We start from the raw sequence: 13,167 nt of genomic DNA on the forward strand, positions 1-13,167 counted from the left end.
TTTCTTTCTATCTCTCTACCTACCTTCCTACCTAGGTAGCTATCTCTTTGACAGTTGTTGGGTTGAACTCAAGGCTTGGGCACTGTCTCTACCACTCTGCTACTTGAGCAACAGCACATATTGTGGCTTTGTCTGTGTACTGGTGCCTGCAGAATCGAACCTAGGGCTTCTTGCATGCTAGGCAAGCATTCTCTCATTAATCTATATTCCCAGCCCCTTCATTTTTTTCTTAATAGCAATTTTTACATAAGTATGCTAGCATTTTATGTTCTCAAGTTTATTTTTCTGAATACTGGTTACTTCTAAGAAACCTGATCTTCTCTTCCCCTGCCTGATTTGTGATTGTTCCTGAATTGCCCTCATAATAAAATGTAAATAAAGGCTGCTGAGAGCTTCAGTGTGCATCATATAAAGACACAGGCCTAGAACCCTGGAAGAGAAAAAGCAATGGGCCTGAAATGAAGAGAATGATGCAGTATGCACAACTAGCATATCTGAAAAATAAACCAGAGTTTGCACTATGGGAGGTAATATACATGCACACATAAGTAGGTAGGGCACTGATATATAAACTTGGCCTTCCCTTTTGGAATTTTCTTGTGGCCATCCCAGGGCTTAAACCAAGGGACTGATGTGTTCCTGAGCTGCTTTGCTAAAGGCTGAAGCTCTACCTCCACCACAGCTACACTTCCTGCCAGCTGGTAGTTAATTGGACATAAGCAATTCCCAGGATGTCCTGCCTGGTCTGGATTGTATCTCCTGCTCAGTTTTCTCTCTCAAAGCTGGAGCTCTACCCTCTGGGCCACTTCTCCACTTCTGGTTCTCTCGTGGTTTTTTGGAGAAAATAGTCTCAGAGACTCTCCTGCTCGGCTAGCTTGAATGGCGTTCTCCTGAGGAGGCTTCAAGTGGTTTCCTCAGGGATTCACCGAGGATCTGCTCCACACAAACCCTTAGTCTAAATCTCTAGGAGTACTAGAGAAAAATGGAAACATTGTTATACCCCAGTTGCAGAACCCCCACCAAAAAGACCACTGAGAGTCAGACTTTACAGCTGTTTTAAGGTTTTATTTAAACGGGCTGCAGATAGGGCCTTGTCCTACACTCTAAACAGCAGCACCTAGGAGGAGAGCCCCAAGGTAAAGATTTGCAGGGTTTATAAAGGCACACAACCAACAAGGTGTATGGATTACCAGCATGTGATGCTCAGCTAGAAACAAAGAACAAGTGGTCACTGCCTCACAACTTTAACCCTTCATTCCCCCCATTGACTTATGGTCCTGAGACACAATTTTGTGGCTCCAGCCCCAAACTAAACTCCAACTGCTCTTGATCTTGAATGGGTATGGTCCTTAACTGACCTTAGCCATACTATTAAACAACAATACCAATAACAATCAGTTCATTTTTCTTTTCTTGAGGTGTATGCAGAGTGGTTGGGTAGGATGCTTGGAGAATTCCCATGTTTCCTCACGGTTGTCCAGGGAAAGGGGATCAGCCGTTCTGGTGTGGGAGCAGTGGGTCCAAGCAACAATGCCATCCACCTTACGGGCAGTAGGTGTAGCCAGTCGCACCATGTAAGATCCCTTTCACCGTGGTTCCAGAGATATTAGGTTGTGCCTTCGAACAAACACCCAGTCCCTTTGTTTATACAAATGGAGGGGGGTTAGGAATAGAAGCAGAATCAGATAATGCTCTAAGCTGGGGCCACATCCTCTTATGCACCAGCTGTAAATAGTCAAGCTTACACAGAAATTCAATATCATCCAAATCAGCAAACAATTCAGTCTGAAGGCTAGGGATAATGGGTGGGTGGTGTCCATACATTATTTCAAAAGGAGTAAAGCCTGGGCCAGTCTCTAAGGCCAATTAAGTTAAGGTCTCTTTTAGAATCCGATTCATTCTTTCTACCTGCCCTGAACTCTGGGGTCTATAAGCACAGTGCAATTTCCAATCCGTCCCCAGTGCCGTGGCTATTCCCTGAATTACTTTTGAGAACAAAGCCGGTCCATTGTCCTACCTGATGGTGGATGGGAAGCCATACCTGGGTTGGATTTCTTCCAGGATCTTCTTAGCCATGATGTTCGCAGTCTCATGCTTTGTTGGGTAGGCTTTAACCCATCCTGAAAAGGTGTCTATAAAAATTAGCAAAAATTTATATCCAAATTTTCCAGTTTCAATTTCTGTGAGGTCTACTTCCCAATACACACCTGGCCTATCTCCATGGAGGCAAACTCCTTTTGTAACCAATTGATTAGGGGCATTGGTGAGCTGACAGCCTTTAAAATTTTTAACAATGTCTTCAATGGGTTGATTTCCTTGCCTGATTTTTACTTCTGAGTTTAGGAGCAAGTCCTCCATTCTTCGGGTTCCCATGTGAGACACCAGATGGATTCTCCTAAGAATCCTCTTGCCCAATCTTTGTGGCAAGATAAGTTTCCCCTCACCAGTTTTCTTCCAGTCTTCATTTCTTTCTCTGTCCATGGAAATTTTCTTTATCTACCTCAAGTCTTCTTGGGAATACTGAGGCTCAGGAGGCAAAGCTTATGGCCCTGGGTCTACTTCCGCTCTGGGCTGGAGATCCACGTCCTTAGCTGCCTGATCGGTCAAGTTATTTCCTCAGTTATTGAATCAGTTACCTTTTGATGTCCAGGACAGTGGCAATATTTACTGGTTCCCATGAGGCACGGATGAGGCTTAAAATTTCTTGTTCGTTTTTAATAGCCTTTCCGTCAGCTGTCAGAAGCCCCCTCTCTGGGTAAATGGCTCCATGGACATGCACAGTGGCAAAAGCATACCAACTGTCCGTGTAAATGTTTAGTCTCTTCCCTTTTCCCTTCTGTAGGGCTTTTGTTAGTGCCACTAGTTCTGCTCTTTGTGCAGACGTTCCCTGGGGGAGTGCTTCTCCACACACTATCTCAGTGTCCGTGGTGACTGCTGCACCGGTGTACCTTTTACCATCTCAAATGAAACTGCTGCCTTTTGTGAACCAGGTATGCTCGGCATGCGATAGTGGCGAGTCCAACAAGTCTGGCCTCTTTTCTTTCGCCTGGTCACTCTTTTCATACTCAATTTCACGTTCTCTGTCTTTCCTTTCCTGTATTTGCTACTCTATCTCTCTCTCTCATTGTAAACCTTTACACCACAGCTTCGAGATCCCTAATAGACTTTTCACCAAGTCTGTCTAGAGCCTGCAACTTTCACTTTATGTCTGGTGCAGCTTGATTTATATAGGCAAACATAATCATCTGAGCAGACTCCTGGGTCTCAAGATCATACGGGTATATTGACTAAAAGCTTCCATGAGCCGCTCAAGATATGTTGTTGGACTTTCACTTCCTTCCTGTCTAACATCATAAACTTTGGCCATATTAGTACTTTGGCAATCCGCCGCCTTGAGACCTGCCAACAGAGCCTGGCGATAGACGAGGAGTTGCTCCTTACTTTCAACTGTATTGTAGTCCCATGTTGGTCGCATGTCAGGAAAATAGGTAGTGATTAGGGCAGGATCTGTGATAGGTGCTCCTGTGGGGCCAGGGATATGTTTCTGGGCCGCCTCTTGGATACAGTCTCTCTCTTCGGTGGTAAAAAGGACCTGTAAAAGCTGACTAAAATCATCCCAATTGGGCTGATGAGTAAAGAGCATAATTTCAAGCAAACGAATTAAATCCTGGGGTTTCTCAGAAAAGGGGGCATTTTGGGTGTGCCAATTGTATAGATCACTGGTAGAAAATGGCCAATATTGGAGTTGCTGTTGACCATCCGCATCCACAGGACCTATGGTGCATAAGGGAAAAACAGGTGCATTAGAAGGAGGATTGATATGATGGCATTGTCGAGTGACTGGCCCCTCAGAAACTTTAAGGGCAGCTGCCGAGTGTTCTATAGCTCCCTCCTCCTCTTGATCATTCACAGGTTCTGCAAAAGGAACCTGGAAAGGAGAGAATGGGGGAGGAAACATTTCTTCATCCAAGTTATCTCCCTGAAAAACCAGGGGGTACTTTTCTTTCCCTCTGTGTCAGTTTCTTTTTGTAAGTCTAGGGGGCTAGATGGAGTGGTGCCTATGGTTTCCAGTCCCGTCAGACGTACAGTCCAAAAAACAATAAACAGTACAAACAAAACACACTCATGCCCTACAGTTACAAAAAAAAAAAAAGCCTTACAAAGTGGAGATCTCCCAAATTGGTCCACTGAATAAAGTCACGATGGGGTTTCACACCCACGCCACACAGCAGAAGGAGCAGAGCCAGAGTGGGCCTCCTAACAGAGGCCCTCTTGGTCAGTTCCAGCCCAAAACTGAACCGACCCCCGGCCTACAATACACACAGCAGTGTTCCAAGGACCTCCCCTGCTGCCACAGACAGCGGGGTTCCAAGGACTCCTGCCCCACATGGCGGGGTTCTGCCTCAAAAGATGATCTTGGACATCTCCCAGTTGCTCCAGGGTTGTGGTGCAAGCACTTCTGCTTCAACAACCCCTTATGAATCGGAATGGCCATCCTCACAAAGGAAAATGAAAGTAAAACAGACAAATGATAGGACAAGACAAATTAACAAAGACAGCTCTGTTTTACCTTTGGAGTCTGAGATCTGGGGGGTCTTTGGGGGGATCCTGGATGAGCCCACTCTAATATGTTATACCCAGGTCGCAGGATCCCCACCACGAAGAACATCCACAGTCAAACTTTACAACTGTTTTAATGTTTTATTTAAACGGACTATAGCTTGGGACTCATCCTATACTCTCACACAGCGGAGCCTTGGAGAACCCCGAGCTAAAGATTTGCAGGGTTTATAAAGGCACACAACCAACCAGGTGTTTGGATTACCAGCACGTGTTGCTCTGCTAGAAACAAGCAACAAGCGATCACTGCCTCAAAACTTTAACCCTTCCCATGAAGATGCTCCTAGTGGGTTCTACACACTTAATGTTGGAGACACAAAACACTCATAATTATTAGATCATTTTATAGGCAAAAGGAGCAATGCAGACTGTATGAGGATCACTCCAGCTTTCGGCCCCCATATGCTGAGACAGTAAATTCACAGCAGCTCAATGCTAAGTGACAGAACTGGCATGTACTGTGGATATTTTCTCCAAAATCTGGTGACACTCATTTCTCACTTTTGGCCTCAAACTTGTGACCAGAGGGGAAGATGAGGAGAGAAAATCCTTCTGAGGGAAAGCAGCTATAAAGAACATTTGGTAGTTTACTTATAAATTAAAACCTTGGGAATGACCCTGTTAAGAAGTCAGATTGTCCAGATTAAGAAATGGAGAAGAGAAGAAATAAGGTGCCATTGGCTGCTGTCTGCAATCCCAGGTCCTCAGGAGGCTGAGATTTAGAGGAACATAGTTTGAATGCAGCCAGTGTAGGAAAGTCCATGACACAGTTATTTCTAAGAGATCACAGAAATACCCAGAAGTGGGGCTGGACTGAAGCTTAATGCAATAGCCTTGAGCAAAAGGAGCTCAGGGACCATGCATAGGCTCATATTTCCACCCCAGGACCTGCCCCCTCAAAAAGAGCCTGTACTTCCATGTATTTGTCTACGTATTGTATTCTTATAGGTGAAATTCCAGAGTAGCTATGATGAAGAGCACCAACCTAATAAATTTGTATTCAGTACAATGAGTTCATAACAGAGAGACTTCTTTCAAGATAGTGCATGTTCCGGGGGGGGTCCCCTCACTGTTCACAGTGTAACCTGAGGGTTTCTCTGCATCACAGTCCTGCTGGAGGAAAACTCTCTCATTGTCTGGACAGGCACACAAAAGCCCTCACTCCTGTACAGTTGGGTAACAACTCCATCTGTGCCAGTTAGTGAGGATGAGTGAAGGTCAGGAGAATAAGGCCTCTTTGTACCCTTACCGATCTCTATCCCCAGTGCTCTGTTTTAATAGAAGACCTTCATTTGTGCCACCTCCGATGGCAGGCCAAGTTCTGTGTGCTTATCCTCCCTTTGTGAGACTATATTCTGGTGTTCAGTTACAGTGTTCAATATAATTCAGGAGTCCTTCAGGCAGACAACTAGGGCACTGAACATAATGAAACGATACATTGCAGGCAATGTTGGGCCTATGATGCCTCTCCTATGTTTGTGGAAGCTTGGGAAATCCAAGCACATGTTGGATATCACAAAGTTCCCTGACATCTATGATTGGTGAAGCTCATCAGGTTTTGAAACCTTTGACTTCTCCTAGTTGGGCTCTGGGTGCCTAGGTTTTGGGTTTGAACACAGGGCCTGGGTGCTGACCATGAGCTCAGTTGCAGAATCCTAGTTCTTTATCATTTTGTGTAACAACATCTCTTCTGGTCTGTGAGTGTATGTGTGTGTGAGTGTGTATGTGTGCACAACACGGTGTGTGTGTGCACAGGTGTGTGTGCATGCACACATATACATGAGTCCTGAAGCTTAACCTTAGGACATGAGTACTGTACTTATTTTCTCTTGTAGAATGATATCCCTCTCCCACTTGAGCCACAGAGCCACTTCAGGCTTTGTCCTAGTGACGTGGTCCTGAGAAATGAAGCCCATGATTTCATATATGCAAATTATTCTACCACTAAGGCACATTCCCAGCCCTCTACTTCAGCTATGTTAGTTTATTTCTGCCTTTTGTTCTTGTTGTTGTTGTCAATTGAAGGAGTTGAAAGCTTGGCATGGGTGCTGTCCCTGACCTCTTCAACTCCAGTCTTGTGCTCTACCACTTGAGCCACAGAGCTACTTCCGGTTTTCTGGTGGTTCATTGGAGCTAAGTTTCTCAAGGACTTTCCTGCCTAGGCAAGCTTTGAACCATGCTCTTCAGATTTCATCCTCCTGAGTAGGTAGGATATCCTACATGAGCTCAAGCACCCAGCTTCCCCTTCAGGTTGTTAGTAGTGAATTGGAGATAATAGTCTCATGGTACCTTTTGTGTCTGGGATAGTTTGGAACCCAGATCTTTAAAACTCAGCTTCCCGAGAAGGCAGGATGACAGACTTCAGCTACTGCCCCCTTGGCAATGGCCTCTGCTGCAAGGGGGTCCATGGCTCCACGTGGTGGAGTCCTAGCCATGAGTCCAAGAGGTAAGAGTCAGTGCCTCAGTCCTGAGTTCAAGGTCATGACCAAGAAAAAAATAAACCAAACCATTGTCTGCTGTAGACAACTCATGAGTCTTCAGTAATACATAATTTTGTTTCTGACATGGGGACCTTTCTGAGCCTCAATATTCATGTCTGAATAATCATCAAAATTGTGGAGCTCTTACATAGACAACATGTAAGAATGCACTCGGTTATGGACATAGCACATGGCAGTCTTTGCCCCACTCAGCACACAACATCCTGTGAAAGATTGAGCACTCAGCTCCCAATGCAGGACTTAGTACACTGCATCCTGTGAAAGACCCAGCACATAGCACCATGTGCAGGCCTCAGAATGGAGCACCCTATGGAGGACTCAGCACATAGCTCCATTCCACAAGCTGTCACTAGAATTAGGGTTCTTTCATCAGTATCACCATTCTTTGAGGAAAAATTTACAAACCATACAAGCTCACATCTAAAGGTTTAGTGGGGTATTTTTCGTGGGAGGGTTTGTTAGCCATGGGGCTTGAACTCAAAGCTCTACCACTTGGAGCAACATTTTGAGGTGTCTCTTAGACTTCATGCCAGGACTGTGTTTTAAAGCCCCTGAGCAGCTAGGATGAAGGGCGTAAGCCAGGATGACATGGGTAACCCATGGAGCTGGGTTGCAGCGATTTATCTGTGGCTAAGTCAGGTTAGGTGGCAGCTGTCAGCACCAGATTACTAGCTTGCTCTTTAATGAGGTTTTTGAAGTTCTGTTTTCTATAATTACAGTTAGAAGATCCTACCTTTTTTTGGCATCAGACCTGGGGCTTGATTAAGAGCTTAGACACTGTCGCTAAACGCTTGTGCTCAAGGCTAGCACTCAATTGATTGAAAGATAGCAGAACTTCTGAGTTTTCTGTTTTTTGGCACTGAGGAATCGAACCCAGGGCTCCATGCTTACTATGAGAGCACTCTACCACCGAGCCTCAGGAGTGAACAAGGTATAAATAGATAGCGATTGCTGTATATAAATATTTTGTACACAAAAAGAGATTTCTGCATATCATTAAATTATAGATAATATTGCTACCAATTCTTAGGTATTAAATTATGTCTCCATTTAATGATGTCTCCCAGTTAACAATAATAAAGCATTTTTTATAATAAATGCTAATAAAGCATTTATTAATAATTACTCAATATCTTATAATAGTTTATCATATATATACATATATCTATACATATAATTAGATATTTCATAGAATGAGACCAATGTCTATATATTATTAAATTATGCATCATGTGTTACTCCAAATTATTAGTTATTTAATTATGTCTCCATGTAATTTTTATTCTGTTAATGCTTAATAAAATATTAATTAAACAGTGCACAAACTACACTTATTGCATCTAATTTTATCCTAGAATGATTCACTACTGATTCAATCTGTTTATCATTTATTGTAGTGGCAATTCTTCTACCTATGATGTTTTTTACCTTTATTACATCCTATTATATAGCATATAGATTTGCATCCAAATTATACATCCTACCTGACACTGAGCACTTTCACAGAAAAGGAAAACATGTGTCATGATTGGCTTCTCACTCCAAGATTATATTTTTGGGAGTTATGGGATCTAAACTCAGGGCAAAGAATGCTCTGTTCATGAATGGGTGACTGCCAGCACAGCAGCCACTAGCCAATTCAGCTGCCAGACAGTGCCCGGGCCCTGAGATTGAGCCACGTATATTGACTCCAAATTGTGCTTAGTGTAGTTATTCATTTTATTATTTTATTCATTTACCATTTATTTTATTGACTGTTATAACACATGGAATATTTAGTACAATTATTACATAGGAAATAGAATTGCCTATGTATGTAACTTCACACCCAGGACTTTCACAGAAAAAAAAAAAAAAAAAAACATGTGTCACCCTGTGTCTTACTGCATGATTCAATTTTTGTGATTGCTGGCATCTGAATTCACAGCCTACATGGCCCAATTCATGAATGGGTGAGTGTCAGCACGCCAGCCTGTGGCATATGGAGCCGACAAGCAGTTCCCAGCACCTGAGATTGAGCTCCAGGGGTTGACAAAACAAGAACAGATGGACATGCAGATGCTAGTACACAAATAAATATAGATCTTTATAGAGTGCCAGAGATGTCTATACATTGTTTAGTTATATAGACTACATTCCTACCAATTCTTGGGTATTTATTATGCCTCCATGTAATTATTATTACTGTTTTCATCCTTAATGAATTATTAATTATATCGACCACTGTCCCGAAACTAAACTGTCCATGTAATTAATAGAATTCTTTTAATGTGTCAAAAAATATTCATTAAAATCCATCGGCCTCCTAAAATTACTCTCTAATTTTATGCTAGTATCATTCAGAAACAAGTAATTCAACCTTGACATTCATAACTTTCCATCGGTATTCCTATGAATAGGAACAAGACTCTTAGGATCTCCCTCCATTGGTAGGGGTCAGGACCCGGCTTTGAACACAGTGCCTATGTTATCATTTTGGCCCATGGCTTCTCTGGAAGCCCAATAGCCTTCAGCAATGCCAGGTTACCATCACTTTTCAGCCCTGTCATTTACACCCAGGATGGTCACCTTGAAAAGAAAACAAATGTAAAACTGGCCGCCATCTGCAAGTTACTGTTGTTTTTTTTTTCTGTGTCGTTTTATTTATTTATTTTTCCTGTCAGAGTTTGAGACCCAGGAACCTAGGCTCGGCTGTGGGTCCAGTGGCTGCAACCCAGCCTTAGAGTGATCAAAGCTGAGGCAGAGTTGCAATGCCCTGAGTTCAAACCCTGTGCTTGACAAAATAAAAATACTTAATACATATATGCATGTGTACATATATACATTAAAAATATTTAAACAATTATTAGGCTACTTGGTGTTGTATTCACGTCATTTTTTCTGCGGGGCCTGGGATTTGAACTAAAGTCTGGGTAAATCTGCAGTACTGTGGGGGAAGGAAAATCTCACAAGGCTGGAAGACAAGAAAGACAGGCCTGTTCCTAGCACTCGCAAAAATAATATTCTTATATATTTTAAATACATGATTTATACTTACATACACATGTTTACTGCATATTGCAGTTAGTGTATTCATTTTATTTTGTTTTTTATTAATTTATTATATATTTTAGAGAGTATGATTACATGTATAACTTTTTTACATCCTATTACATTGAACATAGATTTGCCTATGTAAATCATTCCTGAGACCCAGGACTTTCACTAATAAGGAAAACAAGTGGGACAATTGCCTTCTTCCACCAGGATTAAGTTATTGGCAGTACTGTAATTTGAACTCTGGGCCTAGAAGGCTCACTTCATGAATGGGTCAATGTTAGCACACCAGTCTGACGTAAGTGAAATTGTCGGGCAAATTTGAGGACCTGAGATGAAGCCCTAGGAGTGGCCAATATATAAACAGATAGATATGTAGATTGCAGTATGTGTGCATATTTACATATGTATATGAATCTATAAATAAAGTTATATAGAGAACCAGACATTTATGTCGATGCTAGTTTATAACTCTATATAAAGAATGACGACTTATATCTTATTTTTATATATTCTATTACTATGAATTATTTGGTCTAAAATTATGCCTCCATTAATTAATCACGGTAGGAGACTTAATAAAGTATTAATTACATTAATCAATGACCTGTATTTGTTGCGTACAATCTTATACTACAATGACTAGCTAATCAGTAGTTCAATTGGTACATTACAAAGATTCTATTATTGTTCCTATAGATAGGAACGAGTAGGTGGAAGTCCTAGGATCAAACTCAGGGCCTAGGTGTCTTTGTTGGGCTCAGGCTTCCCTGACAGCCAGCCAGCCTTCGGCCATGCAAGGACATGAGCAATTTTCTAGCCGAGTCATTGAGAGCCAGGATGGTCACAGTGCAAAGGAAACAAAGGTAAAACTGTTGTCTAAAACTTCCAGGTTTTTTTTCCTACATCTTGGTTGGTTTATTTTTTTTGCCAGAGCTGGAGTTGAACTCGGGTTGTAGGATCCCTGGATCATCTGTGGGTGTAAAAGCTGCACCCAAGCCTAGGGTAATCAAGGCTGAGGCAGAGTTGTGGCGACCTGAGTTCAAGCCCCGTGCCTGCACCCAGAAACAGGTGCCTGCACCCAAAAACAGTTAAGGTCCTGGCTAGCAGTTTGGGCCATTTTATCTGCCACACGTGGAATTTGAACTCAGGGACTGGGTAACACTAATGTGCTTTGAGTGAAATAAAAGCTAACCTCCTAGAAGAAAAAAATCTGGAGCATTTCCCACTGTGTGAATTCCAGCCCTAGAACTGGCAAAAATAATATTTGTATACAAGTATAATATATGTCATATATATGTATTTGCATAGATATTACATGCTGTACCTAGGGCACAATATTTCCACAGAAAGGAAATCAAGTCAACATTGGCTTCTTACTCCACCTATTGACTTTGGCACTGCTGGGATTTGAACTCAGGGCCTGGAATGTCTAATTCATCAAGGGGTCAGTTTAAGCACAGCAACCACAAACAAATTCAATGCCAGGCAGTTCCCAGGACCAGAGTTCTAGCCCGAGGAGTGGCCAATATATAAAGAGATAGATGCATAAATTGTTGCAAATACGTGTATATAAATGTAGAGAGAGAGACAGAGAGAGATGTATATGTATATTCTACTGTACATTTAAATATAAATATATTTATAGAATGTTAGATGTCTATATATTATTAAATTACATGTAATATATTACTAATAATTATTAGATATTAAATTATGCCTCCATTTAATGAAGTATCATGGATTAAGGCACAATAAAGTGCTCTTTGTGTAAATGGAGCTCAAGGACAATTTCTAGGCTCATAGTTTAAGCCTCAGGATCTGCACTAAAAAAAAAAAAAAGAGCCAGTAACTGCATGTGTTTGTGTATATATACATGTATTTCTATCAGTGAACATCCATAGTTGTTATCAAGAATAGCACCCAGCTAACAAATTTGCTTTGAATAGAATGATGTCATGGCACAGAGAGTGCTTTCAAGACAGGGCACATTCCTGGACAAAAAAAATTTAAGACCGTCCTTGGAATTTGAACCATTTTTCTGACAGGACTGGGATTTCAACTCAGGGTCTGATTAACTCTCTGGCACTGTGCGGGAGGGGAAACCCACCATCATTGAAGACACACACATACACACACACACAACCCATATGCATACAAAATCAGAGATTTCTACACTGTAACCTTTGGGTATTCTCTACATTTTTCCCCACTAAGTCTGGTGGTTGGCCTAGGAGTTTGATGCATCCAACACCACCTGACATCTATAATTTTGGGGAACAGAATGGCTTCCCGGATCAGCCTTTCCCAATCCCAGCTCCTTGATTGAGTCATGGTCTATCCAGACCCTTTGGGGCTCTTTTTACAGACTTGCCAAGATCCTTTAAAAAGCCATCACATTCTGGGCACTGGTGGCCCACGCCTGTCATCCTAGCTACTTAGGAAGGTGAGATCTGGCTTCCAAGCCAGCTTGGGCAGGAAAGTGTGTGAGACTCTTATCCTCGATGCACCATCAGAAAACAAGAAGTGTCCCTGTGGCTCAAGTGGTAGAGTGCAAGCCTTGAGAAAAAGAGCTCAGGGGCAACAGCTCATGGACAACAACAACAAGGAGAGGCATTGCATGTTGGCTTTGGGATTGGCATGGGCCAAATATTACAAATTTCAAGTGTGCCAAGATAAAGCAGTACCTCCTTTAGTCCCTTGCTCCACTATCTTCTCCACCTCGTGGCCTTGGCCGTGCTTCAGGTCAGGATGGCTCTGGATTGACAGGAAGGCTCCAAGGAGGAAGATTCCAGACCAATTGCCCCAGCTCCTTCCTCCCTGTTCACACTGCTGCTTCTGCTCTTTGCCATAGACCTTCTTCCTGAAATCCATCCATGAGATCATTGACACCAACACAGTGATGAGTGGTGGGTCCAGCCTAACTTGGGGAAGTCAGAGGTGGAAGTCAGCCTGGGACTAGGAGCTTCTACTCTGGGTGTGGGCTGAGGCCAGGGCTGACATTTATTTC

The sequence above is a fragment of the Dipodomys spectabilis genome, unplaced genomic scaffold (genome assembly GCF_019054845.1).
Source record: "Dipodomys spectabilis isolate Male_0828 unplaced genomic scaffold, ASM1905484v1 ptg000143l, whole genome shotgun sequence".
NCBI lineage: Eukaryota > Metazoa > Chordata > Mammalia > Rodentia > Heteromyidae > Dipodomys > Dipodomys spectabilis.